The sequence below is a fragment of the Lissotriton vulgaris genome, chromosome 6 (genome assembly GCF_964263255.1).
Source record: "Lissotriton vulgaris chromosome 6, aLisVul1.2, whole genome shotgun sequence".
Classification (NCBI taxonomy): Eukaryota; Metazoa; Chordata; class Amphibia; order Caudata; family Salamandridae; genus Lissotriton; species Lissotriton vulgaris.
Window position 1 is genome coordinate 264,387,310 of NC_141694.1, and position 24,341 is coordinate 264,411,650.

The window sequence follows — 24,341 nt, forward strand, 5'->3', positions numbered from 1 at the left end:
TTAATGTCTTTCCCTTTGAGATAGCCAATACCTTTGAACAGTTCTGCAAACTCTTGGAGGATGGTAAACAGTTCTTCATCTTGTATTCCAAGGGCTAAAGATATCACTTCTAGTGCCTCTGCCATCTGCCCGCTAACCACCATGCTATGTCCTCCATCTGCCACACAGATGATGGTGTCAACCCACACATCCTTGTGGGACACTGGTGATCTGAAACATCCTAGCAAGGGTATGAAACAGTTCTTCATCTTGTATTCCAAGGGCTAAAGATATCACTTCTAGTGCCTCTGCCATCTGCCCGCTAACCACCATGCTATGTCCTCCATCTGCCACACAGATGATGGTGTCAACCCACACATCCTTGTGGGACACTGGTGATCTGAAACATCCTAGCAAGGGTATGAAATGCACCTGTCCATATGAGAAACCCTGACTTTTGCTTTTCAGAGTTCCTGGGGCCTGGCTAGGCACCACATGTGTCCACAGACATTATTTTGATGGATGCCCCTGTGCTGATGGTTGCTGTGACACTGTGAGGCCCAACTCGAAGTTGGCTTTGCAGAAGCAGAGGACGAGGTGAGTGAGCCACTCCAATCACAAAGACGTAGTGGACAGTGTACTCTTCCAGGTCGTCATCCATGTCTTCTGGTGTGTCCGGATTGCTTGTGACAGCCTGGACAGTTTCCTTCTGGGACTTATTCTTTGACAAATGGCAGATGTTAGAAATGGGATTTCTGGTTGGCTAAGGCTTGCTCTAAAGCCAGACAGAAACCACCACTCTAGTTAGGGCAAGGGGGATACACACTGTTGATAAACCCTGCTCACCCCCTTGGTAGCAAGGCAATGTGTAAAGTATTTGCACCAACACCCAAAATAACACTGTCAAACACCACAAATGAACACCACACATGTAGTTATAAAAATAAAGTTATCTTTATATAGTTTAGGTCAGATCAAAACGTCCAAAAATGCACATACATAAATTACACCTTCTTTAAAAAAATATCTCTTAATAGGTTTCTTTAGTAAAACAAACTGATAGGTTTCAAATGGCAAAAGTTCACTTCCGTATTGTTCCTTGTGCTCACACAGTTCACTTTAGTAACACAAACTTGGGGAGCAGATGCCACAAACAATCCGGGCTGAGCAGGCACACAGGAGCTGTGATGCTACAAAACTCGGGTTTCCGGCATGACGAAAGTCACTTTCCAACAAGGTACTCAATTAAGCAGGAATCGCTGGTTTATTGCTACGGTTCCTTTTTCCTTTCAAACTGGTGTTCCCTTTTCACCAATGCCCCCGCTGTATCGTGCATGTGTGCGGATCTGCAGCAGCACGCACCTCTGAGCAACTTCCCCCGGGGCCGGCTGGCTATGCTAATGCAGCCGATTACCTGAACTCGCAGGGCTGGACACCTCGCTCTGAACTCCGGCACTCTTCTTCGGTGCACAAGCGTGAGGCCACCCCGGTTGCTAGGGGATGCCTCGCACTGCAAACAACATTACTCGGCTCTTCCTGGATGAGCCCCTCGGTTGCTAGGAGACTCTTGGAGTGGGAACCAATCCCAGCACATCTCGATCATGATGATTCCCCAGCCTCCGGGCCAGCGGAGGTGATCACAAAATGCCCGCTACTTACAGGAATCAGCAAAGCAGGTGGAGCCGGCACAACAGGCGAAACGGGCAGGTGGCGGTGTATCACAGGATGCCCACACTTCAGGAGATTGGCAGTGCAGGCAACACGGGGGCCGGTGGAGCAAAGGTCCCAGCCTTCCATATCTAAAGCAGGGCACCACAATTACCGTGCATGTCAGGCAGGCAGCAGGAAGAATTCACGAGGCCACTACCCAGGAACAGGGACACAGCAGACAGCTAAGTCTTTCAGCCTTACCCTCAGCAAAATCAGCAACTGCAGGCCAACCCCAGAACACACAGCAAGGGCAGTACTTCTCCTCAGTTCTTCAGGTGATCTTCTTGGGCATAGGTTCCTCTTGATTGTAGAAGTCTTGGGTAAACTTTTGTGTTTTTGTGTTCCTGAGTTTTAACAGGAGGCCAGCTCTTCTCAGGGCTTTGGAGACACTTATTCCTGGACACAGCATGCAGCAAAGTCCTTCCTTCAAGCAGGTGGGGGGAACACAGCACACAGTAAAGTCCCATGTCCCCTTCCTTAGTAGTAACAGCAAACTGTAGGTCAGTCCCAAAACACACAGCAAGGGCAGTCTTCCTTTCTAGTCTCTTCAGCCGATCTTCTCTAGCAGGGATTCCTCTTGTTGGCAAAAGTAGTCTAAAATTCAGGGGTTTCAGCTCTAGTATTTATTCCCCAAAAGTCTTTGTTCTCCATGTGTGAGGGGTCCTGGACCCAGTCCAAACCAGTTCAGGGTGCATTCTGCCAGTGCACCTCTCTTTCCTTTGTGAGTGTGGGGCAGGGCCATCAGAAACACCACAGGAGGTGGAGCTAGCATTATGGAAGGCAGGCACAGTCCTATTCAGACCCAGGTGCAACTCCTCCCACCACTCCAAATGCAGATAGGTCTATTCAGCGTAGTGCTGACTCACCCAGCCTGCTGCAGCCACCCGAGCCCCATCACTCACAAACCAGACAGTCAATACACAAATAGGCAGAGGCACACAGAAAGGTTGAACAAAAAAATAGCCACTTTCTGAAAGTGCTATTTTCAAACACAGAATGTAAAAACCATCCTCCCTAAATGAGGTGTTATTACATTCTGAGTTCAGGGATACCAGATTTCAATTCTCTATCTTGCTCCTATGGGAAGATATGCAGGTAAACATTATACACATGATTCTCCATTCTAGTCTATAGGCAAGCTAGTAAAAAACGAAATTGGCAGTATTTCAATATCAGGACATGTCACCCACACTAGTAAATGTCCTACCTTTCACTTACACTGCACCCTGCCCAGGGGTGTACCTTTGGCCTACCATAGGGGTGTCCAATGTGTAAGAAAAGGGAAGGGTCAGGCCTGGCAAGTGTGTACACGGGCCAGGACAACATGGCAGTTCACAGACTGCACCCAGGCACTGCAGTGGCAGGCCTGAGACACCATTTTAGGGCTACTCATGTGGGTGGCACAATCAGTGCTGCAGACCCACTAGTAGCATTTGAATTACCAGCCCTGGCACACTCAGTGTACTTTACTAGGGACCTACTGGTAAAAAATATACGCCAATCATGGATAACCAATCATCATATCAATTTAACAGACAACATATGCACTTTAGCACTGATTAGCAGTGATAAAGTGCCCAGAGTCCTAAAGCCAACAACCACAGGTCAGGAAAAACAAAGGAGAAAGAAGCAAAAGGTTTGGGGATAACCCTGCAAAAAAGTGCCATTTCCAACAGCAGACTTTTGCAAAATGGTTATATATGCCACAGGCGGAGCACCTTTTACCTCTGGTGGGGCGTTCAACTAGCTTGTGGGGTGGTCCTCCACAGTATCCACATTCTTTTACATTTTCTTGTGGACGTTTTTGAGCTGCTGGGCTGCAGCATGCTTGGACTGCATTGACAGGTTCTGTTTTGGCTTCAAAATGGAATGCTTTGGCTTTAGATAGTTCTTGTGAATATCTGAGGGTCTAAATACCTGGGAACAATTTCCCGGAAACTTGAAGAACAGTCTCTCTCTGGTTCATGCGATAAGCAGCCATGTATTATTTGACCCCTTATTTCTTCCTGTTCGTCATGAAAGCCACAGGTGATTGCCAGTTCTTTGAGACGACAATGGAAGGTGTCTATTGATTCTTCCGGCTCTTTGTGGGCTTGACAGAACATGAATCATTCACAATCCGTGTTCACCATCGTCTCAAAATGTGCGTTACGAGTCCGGAGTACTGTTGCACATGACTTGGGTGTCGATTAAATCAGAGGCTTGCATATTTTGTGGCTGTCTACCGCCCAGGTGCAATATGAGAGCTTGGCACCTTTCCACCGCAATCTTTGAACCCTCAAAATAAAGTTGAAGGCGTTCCACCCAGTCTTTCCATTTGGCTGCCAGGGCGGTCGGCTCGCCATCTACAATTAATGATACTATTGCTGGAATTGAGGCCATTGTGTAGCGCAGTCAAACTGGCTACAGGAATGTTTTTGGTGGTACAGCCACCTGTCCAAGAGTTGCGGTCACGCAGAGTAGCTTGCAGCAATCTGCCAGAGACCTCTTGTCAATGGTGTGGATAGTCCTAGTCTATTTTGTCCTTATATGGACTCTGTGCCTTCTATCTTATTATGTATTGTGGTATGCCTGCAACTCTGCTGGAAGTACGCTGTGAAAGGGCCTCTCTTCACAATCAGCAGACTAGTACTGACGGGCGGGGTTGCTCCCTGTTCTGTGTTCCCTCGTGCTCTTGCATCCTGCCTCAACCTGGGCCTCCCTGCACAGTGTAAAAATGTATTCTTTTTTTTTTGCAGTTTTCTATAGAGCAAACCCGACCCGAAGGTATCAGAGAACTTTACATGAGCACTAGTTGTATTACAGAAGGACGTGTCAGCACATAACCCCCGGTTATTGATCAAGGGGAGGGTACTAGAGACTAAGGGGTCTTTAGGGTGAGCTGGCCTCCAAATTACTGTGTACACACAATTTAGCTAAAGAGTAATCTAATTAGTTATGTTACAGTGTCCCTAAAAGCACTACTTGATAGGAGTGCTGGGCATATCAAAAAATGTAAAGGGCTGTCCTCACACACAATCAGGGGTCATGCTTCATCAAAGGATGGCCCTTCCTCTCTAAAAACCAGGTTTGATAGAGAGCAGGCCTACACCTGAAGACTGTGAGGCACTTCTAATTTTTAGTGGGGGGCCCGCATGAGTAGTGAGTTTAAAAGCCAATGTAGTGTCCCAGATTACATTTATTCATTGGACACATTACTAGGTATTAAAATTAAAAATGTGGGGACTAGGGCAACTATTACCCCATCACCACTGTTACAATCGTCAACATGTTTCTGCCTATGGCTCTACTAAGTCCAAGGCATTCTTCAGGATGAACAATCAGGCTCCTGGTGAGGCAATGTACTAAGGATTGCCTTGTAGTTAGGGTGACCTATGTCTACCTTTAACCTAACACTTGGTTCATAGATACCTGTGAATACAAATTTAGTTCATGTTGCATTAATTAAAACAAGGGCATAAGTAACGTTGTATATATAAAATTATAATGCTTACGCAGTTTTGTATGCTAGTGTGATGTTGTAGCACTGCAAACGTGAGGTAATAGTAAATGCATTTCCTTACTCAATTGTGAGACCAGCTCACAACCGTACTCCAATATAGGGTCTTAAATGCCCTATGGAAGAAGGATTTTAGGGACCCTTGAAGTCACACTCTAGGGGGAAGTAATCATATTTCAAAGTTAGAAATTATATATTTGGGAAATTTTAAGCATAAGTTAGACTGTCATTCACTTAATCGTGGTCAGCGACAGTCAGGGCAACACTCATTTCCTCATTCACACTCTTACTGCTTCAAGGTGCGTCCCTCGCCATACACCTACATGCGTCCACTCTTTCCTCCCGACGATGTCAGAATGGAAGGCCTGTGGTGTAATTAAGGTGTTCCCTTTAACGGGAAAGCGAGTTCCACTGCACCTGCAGCTAGTTTAGTCAGCACAGGTGCGTCGGTTCATGATCTGGTGTCTGATACGCCGCCTGCCTGGAGGACGCGTGTTGGCGTAGCGTCTCCAGCTGGCGGGCGCACTGAATCCGGCAGTTTTTTCTGTGTGGACAGCTGTTAGTTATCTAGTGTTCCAAGCGCCGCCTGGCCGGAAGATGCATGATGACGTAGCATCTCCGGCGAGCATTTTCATGAGATTCAGCAGTTTATTTAAATGGGGCATTGCCCCATGTACACTGCAATAAAGAAACTTTGCCTATTTTAGCAGGGGCTCATGAAAAGCATCTATTTGTACCTAGCTCTTATATTGACACAAATCCCAAAAATACATTGTTGAAGTTGTGATTTGCACTCACCATCTATTGGACCCTATGGGATATACATAATTTGGAGGGTGCCTGAGCATTAAAATACGTACAAATAAATTCATAACTGAATGCATGTGATCCATGCTTTTTGTTTACATCATAGTAGTTTTTTGGCATACTTATATCACCGAATGCCATGGTGTTGTTTAAGCTTTTAAAGGGTATAGAAAAATGTTTAGGCGATGCCATAATGTGTCACAGGGCTGATTTTTACAAATATTGTGGTAGGTCAGTTAGTGGAAGGTCCCAATATTTTCTTGTTACATTAACGGTGAGGAAAAGTGTTCTTCTGATCGGCATCATTTGTTCCGGGACTCCATTGCTTTTTCATTGCCATCTCGTGTCAAACACTTCCACACGACCCACCTGGTCATTTCTGCTGATGCCTGGGGAAAATCTAAACTGACACGACAGAGACCATCTTGCAGCCTGCATTTCTGTCCAGGAACTGTCGCTCACCCAACCCCCTGTTCTTTACAGTTTAACAGAAAGCCATGAGACACCCACGCCCTGTGTAAACGAGCTTGTTTTTCATCTCCGGCTCCCAGCCTGGTAAACATCCTTGACACCGTGATCAGGTTATCTGGACAATGGTCTGACTGTTGGGCCCGGATCAGGTTGATTAAACAATGACTTGAAAGACTGGGCTTTGATCAAGGCAATTGAACAAAGACCTGAACAGACTAAGCCTTGATCAAAGCCGAGTGAACAATGATTTATGTACCAAGCCTTAACCAGGTCACCATCTACAAACGTCGTCTGGATCTGGTTATCAACTGCAAACACTGCCCTGATTAAACAATAAACTAACAGCCAACAGACTGGGTTGAAAAAGTATAAAAGGCTTGTAAGCTACAGAGTGAAGTAGCAGCCTCCTCTGTCTTGTCTCTGACTAGCTTGGGACTCTGTTCCATAGCCCGGGCTATTGAAATAAATCTGGGTTCCTCCTGCAGACGAAGGCTCCTGTGTCTCCTTTTACTAAGTATGGCAGATATGGAAGACTAGGGCGGTTCCCCCGTCGCCGAGACCCAGTAAGTGGGTTTAACCGGTTCTTCAAAGGGGTGGGGGCATGAGGTGCCACATGTTTATCAGCTAGATTTATGCACCTTGTGTGTTTTTTTTTGGCCCTTTATGTAATTTGACGTCCTCGCCTCCACAGACTACATCCTTCTCGGGGACCTGAACTTCCATCTCGAGAACAACAACGACCGCAACTCCACCACCCTGATCGACAACCTCGACAACCTCGGACTCAGAAAACTCATCAGTACACCCACCCACTCCACCGGCCACACGCTTGACCCCATCTTCTCCGCAAGCTCCCACGTCTCCTTCAACCACACCACTGGACTCCACTAGACCGACCATTGCTGCATCCACTCCACCTTCCAGAAACCCACCACCCACAACTGCACCCAACAGATCCCCTACCACTGCTGGAGCAAAGTCACTGAAGACCAGCTAACCATCACTCTCGCCCGGAGCCCACCCGCCGACTCCACCGACCCCGACCCCGACTCCGACGCCCACAACTTCAGACAATGGATAGATCACTGCCCCAACACCCTCGCCCTGATCAAGAAACCCTCCAACAGACACACCAGCAAGAAATCCAGCTGATTCAACAAAGACCTCCAGGCCTCCAAGCAAACCTGCCGAAAACTAAATAAGAAATGGCAACATGAACAGACACTGGACAGCTACGCAGCTCACAAGAACGCCACCCACAGACACCATCACCTCATCAGATCCACCAAAAGGGCCTCCTTCAAAGACCACCTAGACAACAACGCACACAACAGCAAAGAGCTCTTCAACATCGTGAAGGAACTCTCCAACCCCTGCTCCAACACCAATGACATTCTACCTTCGCAAGACCTGTGCGACTCCCTTGCCACCTTCTTTCATTGCAAGATTGCAGACACCCATGACAGCTTTAATGCCACAACCGTTCCGACAAACTTTGAGATCTCCGTCCCCACGGCCAACGTGAGCACCGACCACCTGCTCTCCTGGACCAACATAATCAATGACGACACCATAAAAATCATGAACACCATCCACTCCGGATCTCAGTCAGACCATGCCCACACCACATCTTCAACAAAGCCAGCTCCACAATCGCATCCTATCTCCAGACAGCCATCAACATCTCCTTTTGAGACAGCGACCTTCCCGGAGAGCTGTAAGCACGCCCGGGTCAACGCCATACTCAAAAAACCCAAGGCTGACCCCAAGGACCTCAAGAACTTCCGGCACATCTCCCTGCTCCCATTCCCGGCGAAGGTCATTGAGAAGACTGTCAACAGACAACTGACCCGCTACCTCGAGGAGAACTGTATCCTGGAACCATCCCAGTCCAGGTTCTGCAGGAACTACAGCACCGAAACTGCCCTCATCACCGATGACATCAGGGCCCTGCTGGACGACAGGGAAACCACTGCCCTCATCCTCCTGGACCTGTAAGCCGCCTTCAACGCTGTCTGCCACAGTACCCTACGCGCACATCTCGACGAAGATGGGATGCAAAACAAGACTCTGGACTGGGCAACCTCCTTCCTCTCTGGCAGAATCCAAAGCGTCCGCCTCCCCCTTTCTGCTCCGAAGCCACCAAGATCATCTGCGGCGTACTCCAGGGCTCATCTCTCAGCCCAACATTGTTCAACATCTACATGGCACAGCTTGCCCACGTCGCCTGATCCTCTTGCTCACCAAGGACCCCCTCTCACCAAAACCAACCTCCATGAAGGAATGAAAGCCGTCGCAGACTGGATATAGAACAGCCGACTGGAGCTAAACTCGGACAAGACGGAAGTCCTCATCCTCGGCCTGGGATGACTTCTGGTGGCCGACCACACTGGGAACAGGTCCAACACTCACAGACCATGCATGCAACCTAGGGTTCATCCTCAACTCTACTCTCTCCATGACAAAGCAGGTCAACGCCGTCTTGTTCTCCTGCTTCAACACCCTCTACATGCTCTGCAAGATCTACAGGTGGATCCCCACCGAAACAAGTTGAAAGGTTACCCAGGCCCTCATCAGCAGCAGGTTGGACTATGGAAATGCCCTCTATGCAGGAGCCTTGGCCAAATTCCTGAAACGACTTCAACGCATCCAAAACGCCGCTGTTCATCTGATCCTCGACATCCCTTGCCGCAGCCACATCACACCCCACCTGAAAGACCTGCACCTGCTCCCCGTCAACAAGAGGATCACCTTCAAGCTCCTCACCCATGCACACAAGGACTCCACTACACCGGACCAGCATACCTCAACAGACGACAGCTTCTACACCCCCAACCGCCATTTCCACTCCGCCGACCTCGCCACAGTCCCCCGCATCCGAAGAGCGACCTCCGGTGGGAGATCGTTCTCGCACCTCGCCACCAAGACCTGGAGCACCCTACCCATAATCCTACGGCAGACCCAGGACCTGCTTACCTTCAGAAGACACCTCAAGACCTGGCTATTCAAGCAGTAGCAGTGTCCCCCCAGCCCCTTGAGACCCTCACGGGTAAGTAGTACGCTTTACAAATGTTCTGATTGATTGATTGATCATTCAGTCCTTTCTTCCATGTCCTCAGAAAATACACCCATCGTTGTTCTCACGTCAAACATTTTATATGAATGTCCTGGTTGTTCGTAGTTATTTTTTCAAGAATCACCCACATTATATCCACGTCTCCATTACCCTTTTTTAGGTAGTGAGGTGTTAATTTCCTATTGTCCTTTTTACATCGGATTCTATTTCTGCATTTGTTGATTCGGATCTTTTTATTTCATGGGCTGGTCCCATTAGGTAAACAACATTTTCAATGTTGCAGTTCATCAGGTTTTTAGAATCCATGGTCTCACTGTCTTAATGTCAACCTCTTTTATGATTTTTGTGAATTGGCATGCTACACAGTTACCATACCGGTATTGACATACCGGCCGGTGGTTGTCCCAATAATGTGGTTTGGGCGTTAGTCTGTGGTGATGGTGTCTTTTTGTGGACCAATTTGTCTCGTATACTGTTTTTTTGTTTGAAAGCAATAAGTGGTTGGGACTATTGTTTAGTCCCTTCATTCAGGATTATTCAATTTTTTTTAATGATATTCTGGACTTCTTTTGAGATTGGTATGTAAGTGGTGACACAAACAATCCTATCATGTTCTGGTTTTCTGTAGTTCTCCAATAAGGCTTCTCTGTTATTATTTTTAGCTCTTTTCTTAGCCTTTTTTTACATTTTTCTTTGGGTAAGGGGATACTACTAGTTTTTCTTCACGTGTATTAGTTTGTGCCTCAAAGGCCTCTATTGTGGAGCAATTCCATAGGATTTGCAGGAATTGGCCCACGTCTAGGCTCTGGCTGAGTACTCTAGGGTGAAAACTTTTATAAAATAGTAAGCTGTTCTTGTCCGTTGCTTTGCTGTGGACTTTAGGTTTGATTACTCCTTGGTCCATAGTAATTACTAGCGGCCACATGCATCAAAGTCCGTTTTTGCGATTCCTTATTTGCGATTTTTAGGGAATCGCAGGTAAGGAATCGCAAAACGGGATGCATGATTAAAATTGTATAAAATTTGCGATTCTGTAAAAATCGCAATTTTTACCGATTCGCAAATATTGTGCAAATTCCAATTTGCGATTTCGCAATTCCCATTGATTCCTATGGGCCAAAAGTCCCATAGGAATAAATGGGAATTGCGAATTCGCAAATTGGAATTCGCAAAATATTATTGCATTCCATGGGTGCAGGGGGGGTCCAAACGACCCCCCCCCTGCACCCCTGAAATGTATTTTAAAATGGACGTTTCACACACACATGTCCTAAGGACATGTGCGTCTGTAACATGACAGTGTTTAAAATGCTAATTTAAGCATTTTAAACCTTTTTCGCAAATTGCCACGAGGTTCACCCTTGTGGTAATTTGCCCCCCCTAATTGCGAATTCGCAATTTTAAAAACAATCATGCATTGCTTTTAAGGAATCGCAAATTTGCGATTCCTTAGAAGCAATCGCATTTTTGGAAATAGCGGAAAAAGGAATCGCAAACGGCCGATTTTACCGAATCGCACCGTTTGCTAGTCCTAAATACCTTGATGCATGTGGCCGTAGGTCCAGAAACACAGCTTCATCTTTGCTTATTGGGTGTTTGAATTTTAAGTGTCTGACCCTTATTTTGAACCACTCTGCAAATTCATTTGCCAGGTTTTCACTGCCATGCCATATTATTAGTACATCATCAATGTATCTGCACCACAGTTGATTTGTTCTTTGTAAGGGTGTTCTGAATTGAATATGTAGTCTGCCTCGAATTGGTGTACAAACAGACAGGCCATACTTGGTGCAAGGGTGCTTGGAATTCCATGATAAAGTGTCTAAGGGTCATAAACTCCCATTGTTTTTCTTGTAGTATATGTTCTACTACTTCAAGTGTACATCTCAGGGGGATGCTTGCATATAAAGCTTCAATGTCCATCCTGATGATTAAGTCTTTAGCAGTGTTGATTTCAGTGTCACAAAGTAAACAGAGGACATCCTTGGTGTCTCTCAGGTAGGAGGCAGTTGTTCTTACTAAAGGTCTGAGGAACCAGTCACAGAATTGCGACAAGGGTTCCAATAGTGACCCAATGTCCGGGAATATTGGTCTACCTGTGAGGGACATCCTGTTTTGGACATTTTCCACCCCTCTAGTTTATTCTTGTTTCCTCAATTTGTTATGTTGTTTTTGTCTTTCTGTTCTGCTTTTTTGTTATTTTCAATCTCTTGCTCTGGATCAATCATTGATGCGGAAAAATAAGTGCCAGTACCAAAAAATGAGTGCCGGTGGGTGCCACTTGCAGCCACCGGATCAAATTAAGCACTGGAGGAGCTCAAAGTACTTAGCTGCTTGGCAGATGAGGAGCCAGAGGCAAGTGCTAGAGCCCATGACACTGTAAACAGGGCAGCCTTCCTGATGCTCTATCATGGAGGCATTTCATGAAGCAAGTCCACCTTTCTCTACATGGTCCCTAAATGTGTGTTCGCCTCAGTCACTCCATCTTCACCAGGGAGGTCGCTGGGTCTGTCACACTCTTCTGAAAATCCTACACGAAATTCAGTCTCTCAACTACTTTTCAGTCTGCAGGTCTGCACATGCTGCACCACTGCACATGTACTGCCAGGAAGTTTTTCTGTGGTGGGCTCTTTCACAATTTGTATGGAGGGGACACGCCTGGCTGTTCAGACTGAACTGTTCCTTTTGGAGAAGGGCTAAGAATGATTTTGTATGGGTGGCCTCTCTTGGCATAGTGGGCAAAAACTTGAATATCACTCTGATTGATTGCCAGTGGCTGGGATAAATTCAAGTAACCCTTCCATCACTTTGTTGCTTATTGTCATACTCACACAAAATGTCCTGGGGGGCTGTGCACTTTAACAGCCTACAAGTTCAATAGTCTGTCCTCCATAGCATTAGCATCATTATCGCCATAGCAACAGTCACAGCTCAGAACAGGACGAAGCAAAGTTACATAGAGAACTGATAGACCAGAGGTGTGTGTTCTACATGCTGAACTGATGTCAGAGTATAAGTATTCTTGACATTGGAGTAGGAAGGGAGTGAGTAGGATGCAATGATCACCTCTGTGTGGCATGGATTGGGTAGCATGTTGTCCCTCCTCCAGGAGATTAACAAATGCAGAAGGCCAGTCAGGCAGTGGTTAAGTAGGGAGGAACTCTGCTTTTTAGCGGCTGCAGGATCCCCAATTCTCTGGCGCTGCTAAAGAACAAACAGGCTAACGAGGTTAACTGCTTCAGCTGGATGTTTTCCATGATGGCAGCTGCTGTGTCATTACCTTTAGACACAGCAGCCATCTTAGGTGATGTGATTCATTAACATGAGCACTGGTGGCAATATGCAGCTGCAGTAATGCATTTTCCTGTCGAAAATAGATATGACACTATTTATACACCTCCATTGCATTTCAAGGACAGTTCACGCCAGTGCACTGCAATGAAAATACTTCATAGCTGTTCTAACACAATAGCTGCCCAATTACATGGCTACAAAATTGAAGAGCAATAATGCTGTCTCTATGCTGTATTTTAAAACCCCATTTTTTGGTTGACGTTAGTGCTATCAGACAACTGTGCTGTTGATCCTGGCCTATCAAAATATAATAGTAAGAAATATATTAGTATCTCAAAACTGCCAGTCTGACCTGTATCATCCTCCACAGCAGCAGCATTATCTACAAAGCTATCACCACTGTCACCTCCACTGCCAAGCCCACGACCTCTGGTCACTCTCTGCACAACCACAACTAGAACATCATGATAAGGATGATGAAGTTGTGAGAAAGAAGAAAAGATAGGGCAACAGTCCTTCTTTATATATGTAACCACGATCTGAATGATATCCCTGTATCCATCAGGACCACCACAACCCAGCTTCAATCTAGGAAAGAGCTGAAGACATGTCTTTTTAAAGAACACTGCATCACATAAATGCCCACTTTCACGCTCAGAACCTTGCTAGCCCTTGAATCACTCTTTGACTCTATCTTTGCCTTGAACCCTGTACGATGCTCCACTTACTAGATTTGTTTTATACAAGCACCACATATAGAAATACATACAATACCCACATCAAAAACTCTACCAGGATCTGGTTAATATCTTTACCATCAGAGTTGCCAACAAACACATCATCTTAGAGAGAACTGCTTAGCTTGGTGGTGGTTCAAATGTGGGGCACACTTATTCAGTATGCAGGGCTGAATTAACCCTGCTTCTCCAATAAGATTAGACTCGTTCTGAGCCCCTTGTAGAGGGCTCATTCCTATGACAGATGCATGATACTTCTCTCTTTGATTGCTTCAGTTCTATCCTTCTATCCTCAGAATTTGTGTGAGAAATTATTGTATCTCTAAAGCCTATTGATGCTCTTATGGATTTGTAGTGAGTCTGGACTCTGCAAGTAAGTGCCTATCTAGAGACTTTTTTTGTCTGCTTTGATCAACAATTCTCTGATGACTGGATTCATCAAATTTGTGCTCAAAATCAAGCAGACCAAACAGCCTCTAGTAGAAGCAAGCATGCACCAAGTTTTTTTCACTGACATCAGTCATGCCTAAGGGTAGCCATGCGCTATACTAAGAATCGATTTAATAATAATATTAATTTCACAGCCCTCCTTGTCTTAAAATTAGCACTGGTACATCAATCTCAGACTTACTTGGAGTCACAGCACTAACTGAATCCCATGCAATCAGTTTCCTGTTCAAGGAATGACTTAGAGACAAGCGTACTAGAGATAATTTCAACTTCTTGTTGTTTGTCAAAAAAAGGACTGACAGCCGATAAGTCTTCCTCGATTCATCACACACATTTTATGCAATCAACCGTGACAAGTTGTCAGTGTAGTTGTGATAGAGCAAGGACTCGTAGAAAAGAGACTTGCTCGGAAGCAATCGTCTCGTTTAACTTTATAACATGGTATTAATTATGTAATTGTGTAATACTAATACACACCACATAAAAATAAGGGTCAGAGAAGCTTGCCTATCTGTGTACTAATGTAAGTAACTCGAACCATGTTCTAAAATGGCTTCTAACGGGAAATCTTCATTGCGCTTGCGTCAACTGCATCTACACAGTATGACGAGCTGTCGCTTGGAGGGAATTTTTTGCGCATGAGCAGAAAATACTAATTTGGCGGCCTGAAAGCTCACATGCAAGGCATCTGCTTTGCTGAAAATAAACCAAACTATTCTACTAATGCTAATGTGGGAAAAGCATTATTAAATAAATGAGATTAGAGTAGAGATGGGTGGTATACAGGGAAACCATTTATACTTGAAAATAATATTTGTCTTTCTGACTTTCTTATTAGTACGCATTTGGGCCTTTCGTGTTTGTCCGGAGTTTGTTAGACATGTGACCTACACGCATGCTGTTGAAAGTGAGCCAGAATAGTGACGATACACTTGAATGCGATCCAAGGACACAAAAGTTACATACCCTAGAACAAGCACGGAAGACTTCTGGATGAATGGATGTTCACGACAAATGAAAAAAATAAATTCTAATAAGATGTGAATAAGGGTGGGAAATAAAGTTTTGAGCAAAAATTAAGGGGTTGGATCTATGAACAGTGGGTAGATAGACTAAAATGAGATGCTGATGAAGAATCGAATGCAGAACCATTTATCTTAAATTTATTGATTTAGAAGAAGCTTACGGAAGAATCTCGAGGAGGAAGAGAGTGTCAGAGAGGGGTGCTACGCAAGCGTCGGTGTTAGAGAGGTCATCTATCCTGTCCTGAATCCTGTCCTGAAGCCTTTGTCGCCTGATCTACCCCTGAGGACCCTTACCGGCCCTTTGGACAGGGGGTTGGTTTTAACACCATCCTAGGTAATTATTATTTACCGTGAATGTGTAGATGTTCTTCTCTTTCTGTCCTCTCCTTTCTGAGCATTAGTAATTGCAAAAGTACAAAGTATGTGATTGATGATTGAGTAATTGAATCTTCTCTCTAATGAGTGACGACGACTGTACTGTACTTTGAAAGTGGTCTGTGATCATTACATTTAAAATAAGAAGATAAATTAACGTTATTTCACCATCGACTAGTTCAACTAATGGTCCATCGACCAGAGGAAATAACTTTTTGATCAGTGAAAGATTAGTTAAGAATATGAGGTGACTAATCTTGAAATATTAGAAAATCATAAACTTTAGTTCCAGCGGCTTTACTAGACTGTGTGTATGTGTGTTTATGGGCCCAGGTGGGTATATGGTATTGGAGGTCATTCACAGCCGATGAGCCGCCGCAAGAGTGCCACCGACAGAACAACCCACTGAATCCCTGACTTGCATCCTTCTCAACGTGCTCTCCCTACTCCAACACGCTGTAGATATCTGGGACCTGATCGACACCCTCTCACCCGATGTTGCATTCTTCATGGAAACCTGGACCAACGCCACCTCCGCCCGACATCGCCACACCAATCCCTGATGGCTACAAGATCCAGGGGAAGAACCGCCCACACCACCCGGGAGGAGGACTCGCCATTGCCCACAAGACCCCCCTCCGATTCTCCACATTCAGCACGAGCGACCGCCACTCCAACAGGGAACACTTCCACTTCCAGATCCAGACCAACCCCAGGACCACACTACGTGGCACCCTCATCTACAGGCCACCTGGTCCCCGCGCTCAGCCCGCAACAACCATCGTCGAGCTCGCCGCACCCCACGCCATCACCTCCACGGACTACATCCTGCTCGGGGACCTGAAATTCCACCTTGAAAACAGCCCAGATCCTGACTCCACCACACTCCTCGAGAACCTCGCCATCCTAGGACTGAAACAACTTGTCAGTACCCCGACCCACAGAGCGGGCCATACCCTCGACACCACCCAGCCCATTTGGATGGACCACCACTGCGTTCATTTCACATTCAACACCACCACCGCACCCAAGACCGCCCCATGGCTGCGCGACGGAACTGGAGTAAGGAACACCTGAACTCCACCCTCCTCCAAGACCCCCCAAGGCCACGACCAACACCAACTCCGCAGCCAGGGAATTCCCCCGCTGGGTCTCCAGCTGCACCAACTAGCTGGTGCCTCTCCGCCACACCGCCAATCAACGCCCACTGAGGACCGCCTGTTTCACCCCTGAACTCCAAGAAGCCAGACGCTCCTGCAGATGCCTGGAGAAAACCTGGAGGAACCAGAAGACCATGTAAGCATGGAACAACCACAAGATCGCCCTAAAGGATTAATACCAGAGTATAAGGGACACCAAAAGGAACTTCATCAAGACCAACGCATCCAATGTCAAGGAACGTCATTCCATTACAAGAATGGGGTGACCCTAAAGGTATGGACCTGGGTAGCTAGAGATATAAACAAACAATGGTCCTAGACCTATAGATTGAAGTACATTGATCAAGTCAAAAATTGAATAATTATTCAAAAACAAAAGCACCTTTGATTAGTCTGCTATCTGCAAAACAAAGACTAAATCTTTGAGAAAAACCTTACACCACGGTTTTTTGGAAAAATATATTCTTGTTTAATTTTTATATTCAAATTTTTGCATAATTTTGTCAATAAAAACATATAGGTTGCCCCAAGACAGGAGAGTGCAAAGGGAAAATGTGATTCAAAGGGGTGAGCAAAATAAATTGCCCCAAACCACAAGCTGTAGCGACTTCTTTGAATAATCCTAGAAAAGAAATTGTAATAACTGACGACCAAGCCAGTGAGTGTGATTCAGTGATTTCATTAATGGATCTACAGATAACATAATCAGTAAAAAAGAGTTACATACTGCCGTTAAAAAGAAGGAAGGTCTATGGTATCCACAGGATCCAGAAGCTCAACAGCGGTAACTCCAGAAGATCCGGAGAGATGGGCACAGGGAATAGAAAAACAAAGTTCAACCCCCAAGGTTTTAGATATTTACAAACTGAAAGTAGAATTGGAAGAGATGATAGCTGGAAATGTGGGAATAGAAAGATTGAACACTTACAATGAGGAAGAGTTGTTGTTTGTATGTAGGGGTATAACCAGAAATGCAAAAGTGTTTAATGAGAAATTGACAGAGCTTGCTTCAGAGATGGGAATAGGTATAGGGAGATCAAAAGTGCTACAGAAACCATATTGAGTGAGGTTTACTGACAAAGATTTAGAAAATATGAATGTGTCGGTAAAAAGCTACAGGTGAAGAAGTTGATGAATATTTTGCAAAAATGGGGAGACATTGACAAGTGGAGAACAAGGTGGACAATGAAGAAGGAAGAAGCACAGGTGAAAGAAGCGTCCTCTGTATATTTATTAAAAGAATCAGGAAAGGTAGAAAGAATGTGTCCCATGAGAAAGGTACCTGGAGGTTGATATGTTCGTGTCCCAAGGAGTAGACAGGATATTTTGTCATTTACAAACGATTTCCCTCGATTAAGAGAGAAACCAGTTGAATGGTATAAACAGGTTGATAAGTTTGTGAAGGTTTCGAAGGTTCTGTGGAAATATCTGGATGATCTGTTTGATGTAGTGGTACCTGCTGATTTATGGATGGAATGTAAGATTACAGTTGATTGGCCGAGTGAAGAGTATCCAAGAGATTCGAAAACAGGAGCACCCTCAGATGATGTGATGAAGAAATATCACATAGTAATTACTTTCTTGTAAGGGAAAATCCCTCCCAAAGAAACAGACTGGGTAAAGATAGATAGGACAACCCAAGAGCCGAATGAATCTGCTCATGCGTATTATGAGTGACTGCTACAGGTGTTCAAGTAGTATAGTGGCTTTGAGAACATTGGAGAGAAAGATAAGGGACATTTTGTGTATCGGTTTGTTCACGGTTTGAACAAGAGATTAGTCAGATAAATCAACAACACATGTTGTGTTGGCAGGGAAAATCCATAGATCATACTTTGAAGTATACAAAGTAATGTGGGGATGATATTGAGGTGAGGCATAGAAATCTAAAAGAGAAAATGATATGGGCACAAGTACAATTGGTAGAACAACAGGAACTTAAGTTGAATAGTCAAGCTGATGGTCAGATGAAAGAACAGAATCAGAGTGATAATGTGGCAAATGGTGGTAAATCAAGAGGACAAATTAATAGAGAGGATGCAAAGAAGAAGTTTCCTTGTCATGGGTGCAGAAAGCTTGGACATTGGAAAAACGAGTGTAGGAATATTCAGAATAATAATGCACCAAACCAAAATTTAAATCCACAGACCAGAATGAAGTGCTTATGTTTCAGCCGCAGCAGGTAGTTAATCAGCAGTGTCAGGTGCCACCTGCCCCTATGCCAAATTTTGTGAACCAGCAAAAGTACAGTGCGGATGCCTGATTTCAAGGAGGAAGTGGTTTAGAAAAATTCTGTGATTTCACAATACCTTTTACAGAATAATGATGAAAATGTGCAATGACGGTGCCTGAGGGTGGAGGAAGAGGTGTGCATACTTGGCGCATCCTTACCGCTAGATCAGTCGTGTCAATTTATTGATGGGAAAGTGGAAGGCAATGATATCACTTTTCTGTTGGATAATGGTGCTACCCGTTCTTCTGTGAGAACAGCAGACATCCCAAACCTACCCCTCTCGGGAGAAGCGATCCAAGTTGCTAGAGTCTCAAATCAACAGATTAGATCCCAATTACAGAACCCATGGAAGTGCTTATCGGAAATTTTAAAGACATTCATAGTTTCGTAGCCTGCGATTCTAGTCCAGTAAATCTATGAGGACGAGATCTGTTGTGCAAAATTAATTGCACAATTTACTGCAAACCGGATGGTGTTGCTTTTCAAACCCCTGATGAAGATATTGCATATAAGATAATGCTTGCTAAACAAGGCACAGAGGCCGATGAAATGTATTCTTTAATGACAAAAGACTTACCAGAAGAACTGAAAACAACTGTGAATCCAGAAGTATGTTTTTTTTTACTGGAAAAGAAATAGACGAATGTAGACCCATTGAAGGTGACTGTAAAAGAAGGTGCAGTTTATCCCAACACCAGACAATAAAAAATGAGTCCAGAAGTGAAAGCAGGAGTGGCTTTAGAAATTGACCAAATGATTAAACAGGGCATTTTGAAGGAAATAATGAATAGTCCTTGTAATTCGCCTTTAATAGGACTCAAAAGCCTAGTGGAAAATACAGGATAGTGCAGGATTAAACAAAAACTAATAAAATTGTAGTGCCTTGTTGTCCTGCAGTGCCAAATCCAGCAGAGATTCTTCATGAGATACCTGGGAATGCAGACTTGTTTACAGTAATTGATTTATGTTGGGCCTTTTTTTTCATTTACTTTGCATCCAGTTAGCCAGTATCTTTTTTCTTTTAAATTTGAAGATCATATCTTGGCATGGTGCCGAGTTCCTCAAGGGTATACAGAAAGTTCCTCAATTTTAATCAAATACTGAAAAAGTGTCTAGAGAAGTTAGTTTTGACCAGAAATTCAGTCCTAGTACGATGACTTTCTTGTGGCATCAAAATCCCAAGAAGACTGTGTTACTGGTTCAATTGCGTTGCTAAACCATTTGGCTGACAGAGGACACAAAGTGTCTCCAGAGAAATTGCAATTTTGTCAAACAGGAGTAAAATACCTGGGCCACAAAGTAGAAAGAGGAGTGAGAAAAGTGACCCCTGTGAGAATTAAAATAATCAAGCAAATGCAGTTACCGTAGAGACAAAGAGAGATTGGAATGTTTCTTTGAGTGGTTGGGTACTGTCAGCAGTGGATTGTAGGATTTTCTTTGTTAGCAAAACCATTTGACACGAAAGAGAGTGAAAAATTCAATTGACTGGACTGATGAAAGTGTGGAAGCATTTGTGAAATTGCGAAATTGCCTGTGCGAGGCCCCTGCTTTAGGTATGCCTGATTGTAGTGTAGTTCCTATTTTCCCTATAGGCCCTGCGCATTGGAATAACATAAACAGCAGTGTAGACGTAGGATTGCGGTCTTCTAGGTCTCTACTGACTATGTTAGACTTAATTTAGGTTTGCGCCAGCTAGCTCAGAGGTCACTGGAAACTTTCTTGACTGAATAGGAAGTGATCAGCTTCCCTGGCTCAGACAAGAAGGGATTCAGCATCCGACAACCGCATAAACATGACAACTTTGCTCCTCAGAATAAGAGTCAATCTCTAGAGTCTAGACAGCTATTTCACTCAGTCAGTTGTGCAGATTTACTTTCACCAGGGTGCAGAGAATGGAGAGACGGGCATTTTCAATAAAAGATATTATTTATTGAGCAGTCTTCCTTCTCATGCAAGAGAAATTAATTGCCACAATTGCAAGACTTGTTATTATGAAAAGTGCATACAGTAAAAGGAGTATTACGAAGTAATACTGTAAAAGCATTGATATGGTTTCTTAGCCATAATATAGTTAAAATGAATAAAATATATACATTCATATATACATTGGCTAACGACCTCAACTTGTGCTTCTAACTACGCCTACCCCGGTGTACCTGACCTAAGACTAATATATGGGAGTGAGTAAGTAAGTAGCAATTTAAGTTAAGATGGTTTTGCCAAGAGTTTGTTTCAAGAATTCTCTCTAAGGGTTTAGTCAGCACCGTACCTCTGGAATAGAATGCAGGAGGTCTGGTATCTCTTTCTTAGGAGCTGATATCCCAGTCACCCGCAAGGGTAGGCTGGAAACACCGGAGCTGGATTTTCTCGGCAGGAGAAAAAGACAGCGTCTCTCTCAGTGCGTCAAGGAGGAGGGGCAGCGTCCGTGGGCTTCTCGCATCTGCTGGGCTCTCTGCAAGGGGACAGCTGTTGTGCTCCAGTATTCACCACCACCGTGTGCTTGCTTAAGGCAATGTTGGTATATTTATACCTGAAAGGTGCAGAGTTTGGCTTACGTTTTTGGACATAAGACGTCAATAAAGATGTCACTAAGAACTGGTCGTTCTTACAGTGCTCGCAGGAGTTCTATTACTAATCAAAACAAAGCAAGCAGGGCTTTCCCAGGTTGCTGGGGGTTTGGTATGTCGAAAGAACTCGGTGTGCTATCTAGGAATCTAAGGAAGTGGCTTCTGCTGTGTCATGGACTGTCATGGACTGCAGAGGCGAGTTACTGAAATATGGCTCTGATTGTTATGCCATTATAGGGATATGTATTGATTATAGCCGTATAGGGGCAAGAGGTCACAATATTGATCGGGGTCCTAGATAAAACACATCACCCACTCCACGAACTTATGTCCATCAAATTACTAAAAACTAAAGCAATAAGAAGCACGTGTATTCCTACCCACCCCAAAATACATTTTGCATTTGAAATGGTGTACATGATATACATGAAAATGAATAGGTACTGTACGTTTATCAAGCATAGTAATCATTCAAAAAATATTGCATATGTATTCAGTTGAACGATTTTGTGAAGATTTACACATGAAATGTCTCTAAATACGGAAAAGAAGGGCGAGACTATTTCATCACATAAAAATACAATTGCTGTAAACTGTGCTAGAGGCTGAGGTATTATTACGTCTCTAGATCTACTAAAAATAGAAGCTCTGTTCTTTATGAATAGTTCTACTTTAAGCAAAGTACGTGTGCCAGAAAAAAGGTAAATATTTTGGAAATTTTGGAGAAAAAAAATTTCATGGTGAGCGGGGGGAAAAAAATAGTTCAAAACGCTTTTCAATAGCTTTTGTTTATCAAAGCTGAAGGCCGAATTCAGAGTTCATGGGAACGCTGTGTGACGGATTGTTTTCCAAAAGTTATTATTTCTGTTCAGGGGAGAACATCATTTCAGACAGGCTCGCAAAAAATTGGTCTACATATTCAGGTGACAGTTCGACCAAGTTCGATAATGCTGTAACTTGGCAGTTGTGAGAATGATTGCTATCATCGATCTCAGGATCAGCAATGCTCACAGAAGGTCGTACCTGGGTGATGTTGCTTTCATGTCTAGCTTCACTGCCACCACCTAGTCGTAGCGCAGGAGTCTCAATGAATGCCGTCATCAGGATTGGTAACTGCTGGGGACAACACGATGCGTGAGCCGTTACTGGACTTAGCAAACTATTGACGTCCATAGGTACAGCTGATGGTAGTGCAAGACAGGTGTCTAACACGCATTCCTCTCCGCATAGCATACATCGAAGCACAGGTATGATGCAGGTCTGCCATATAGGTCTGAATGAAAGAAACCAGGTCATATTCAGATCTCGTAGCCAGGCTATCCCAAGGACTTAAGTTATGCGGTCCCAGTAGCGTATTGCTAGGATCGTTTCTTCCATCCTTGCCGGAGTCATGTCTGCGTTTTGGTTTGCCATATCGGAGCAGGAGGGTCAAAAATAAAATACCTGCTACGAGTCCCAAAAGTAGTGGTAGGCCGTCAAAGATCGAATGGACAAAATTGGGAAAGATGCCCAGGACTGCTTCAAATGGTGTTAACAGTCCTGAAAAAAATAGTCTTAAATACATTCGAGATACCACTGGCATTCGACATATTTAGGATTTGGCTGAGCATTTCTGTGAAATGCATGGGGCAATTTGTTGATAAAAGTGTATGTATCTCTGCAGTTGTCCTTGCAACTGGGAGATCATACATCTCTTTTGATGACGAGATGGGCACTGTTCTCTGCAAAAGCACAGACTTCATTCTGCTTAAAGTATCAATTCGTATAGAAGAGATATTCAAAATAGGCCAAATCAGAGCCATTGAGTCTCCAGGGCCATTTGGATACAATGCTTGCATACAGCAAGTGACCATGGAACTCACGCTTAAGAGATATGCTTTCCCTGGCACCAAGCCACAACAGCTGTGATCCGTTATTAGAACATAACTCCCGTTAGAAAGTTGCCTAAAGAATGGCTCATTTGTGCTGCAGGTGTGCCGTGCTGGTGGCATGAAAGGTTATTTGAAGTACCCTCACAGGCCCCATGTAAGTTAATACCTTGGCACAAAAGTATACCGCTTAGTGAATGTTTACACTCGTTACCACTAAGAAATACATTTTTGTTGTTGTCACTATAACATGTGTGTGTATAAGGTAATTTCCATGATGACTTAATGTATCCTTTACCCAACTTTTCATACTGGCCTGCCGGTATATACTCAAGGCAATTTGTAAACTGGAAAGTTGTTATCGGAATTGTGATAATCCGGTGTATTATCCATTCAATGACAGGTCTTTCTGACATTGTCAATGGTAATCTCTCAAGTTTTTCGATGCTCAGGATTGTATAGTCTGCTCCTTTCTGTGCCAAACTGATTTGTTTATCAGTAAGGTTAAAGATAGAAAATAATGACGTTGTGTTTATTAAACGCCATGGCACATAGCCTGAACGGAGATTTTGCAACGTCCAGCCTAGCTGTACAATAGAACGCAATTGGGACTGGCCATGTTGTAACATTAGCAAGTCCTGATCTATTATATCAATCGCAGATGATACAATACTGTCCAGTGAATATATTCTGGAGGACAGAGTCATTAACCCATTGTCCACAACAGAAAGTGATTTTTCCAAATGAATACGATCAATTTCTCGTATTTTCTTGGCTGTTTCAATTTGAGTTTCTATCCATGCCTCGTTGTATGCAGCATATATGCTGGCTGCTATGAAACGTTTTTGACGCTGTTTGCGTGGTCCCATTATGAAATTGCGCAAGTCAGCACCATCTTTAAGTAAAGACAAGTGTTGCTTAATTTGTGCCAGTGTGGATGTTTGTAGCCATTCAAGGCATAGTTTCCCTACACTGTATGTTGTTACTATCCCTGGATGTTGTCTCTGGGAGTATCTAGGGTCTGGTCTGGTCATTTTTAACCCCTGTAATTTGTTCAGGAATCTATCTTGACAGTTATTCGTGTCTGTAG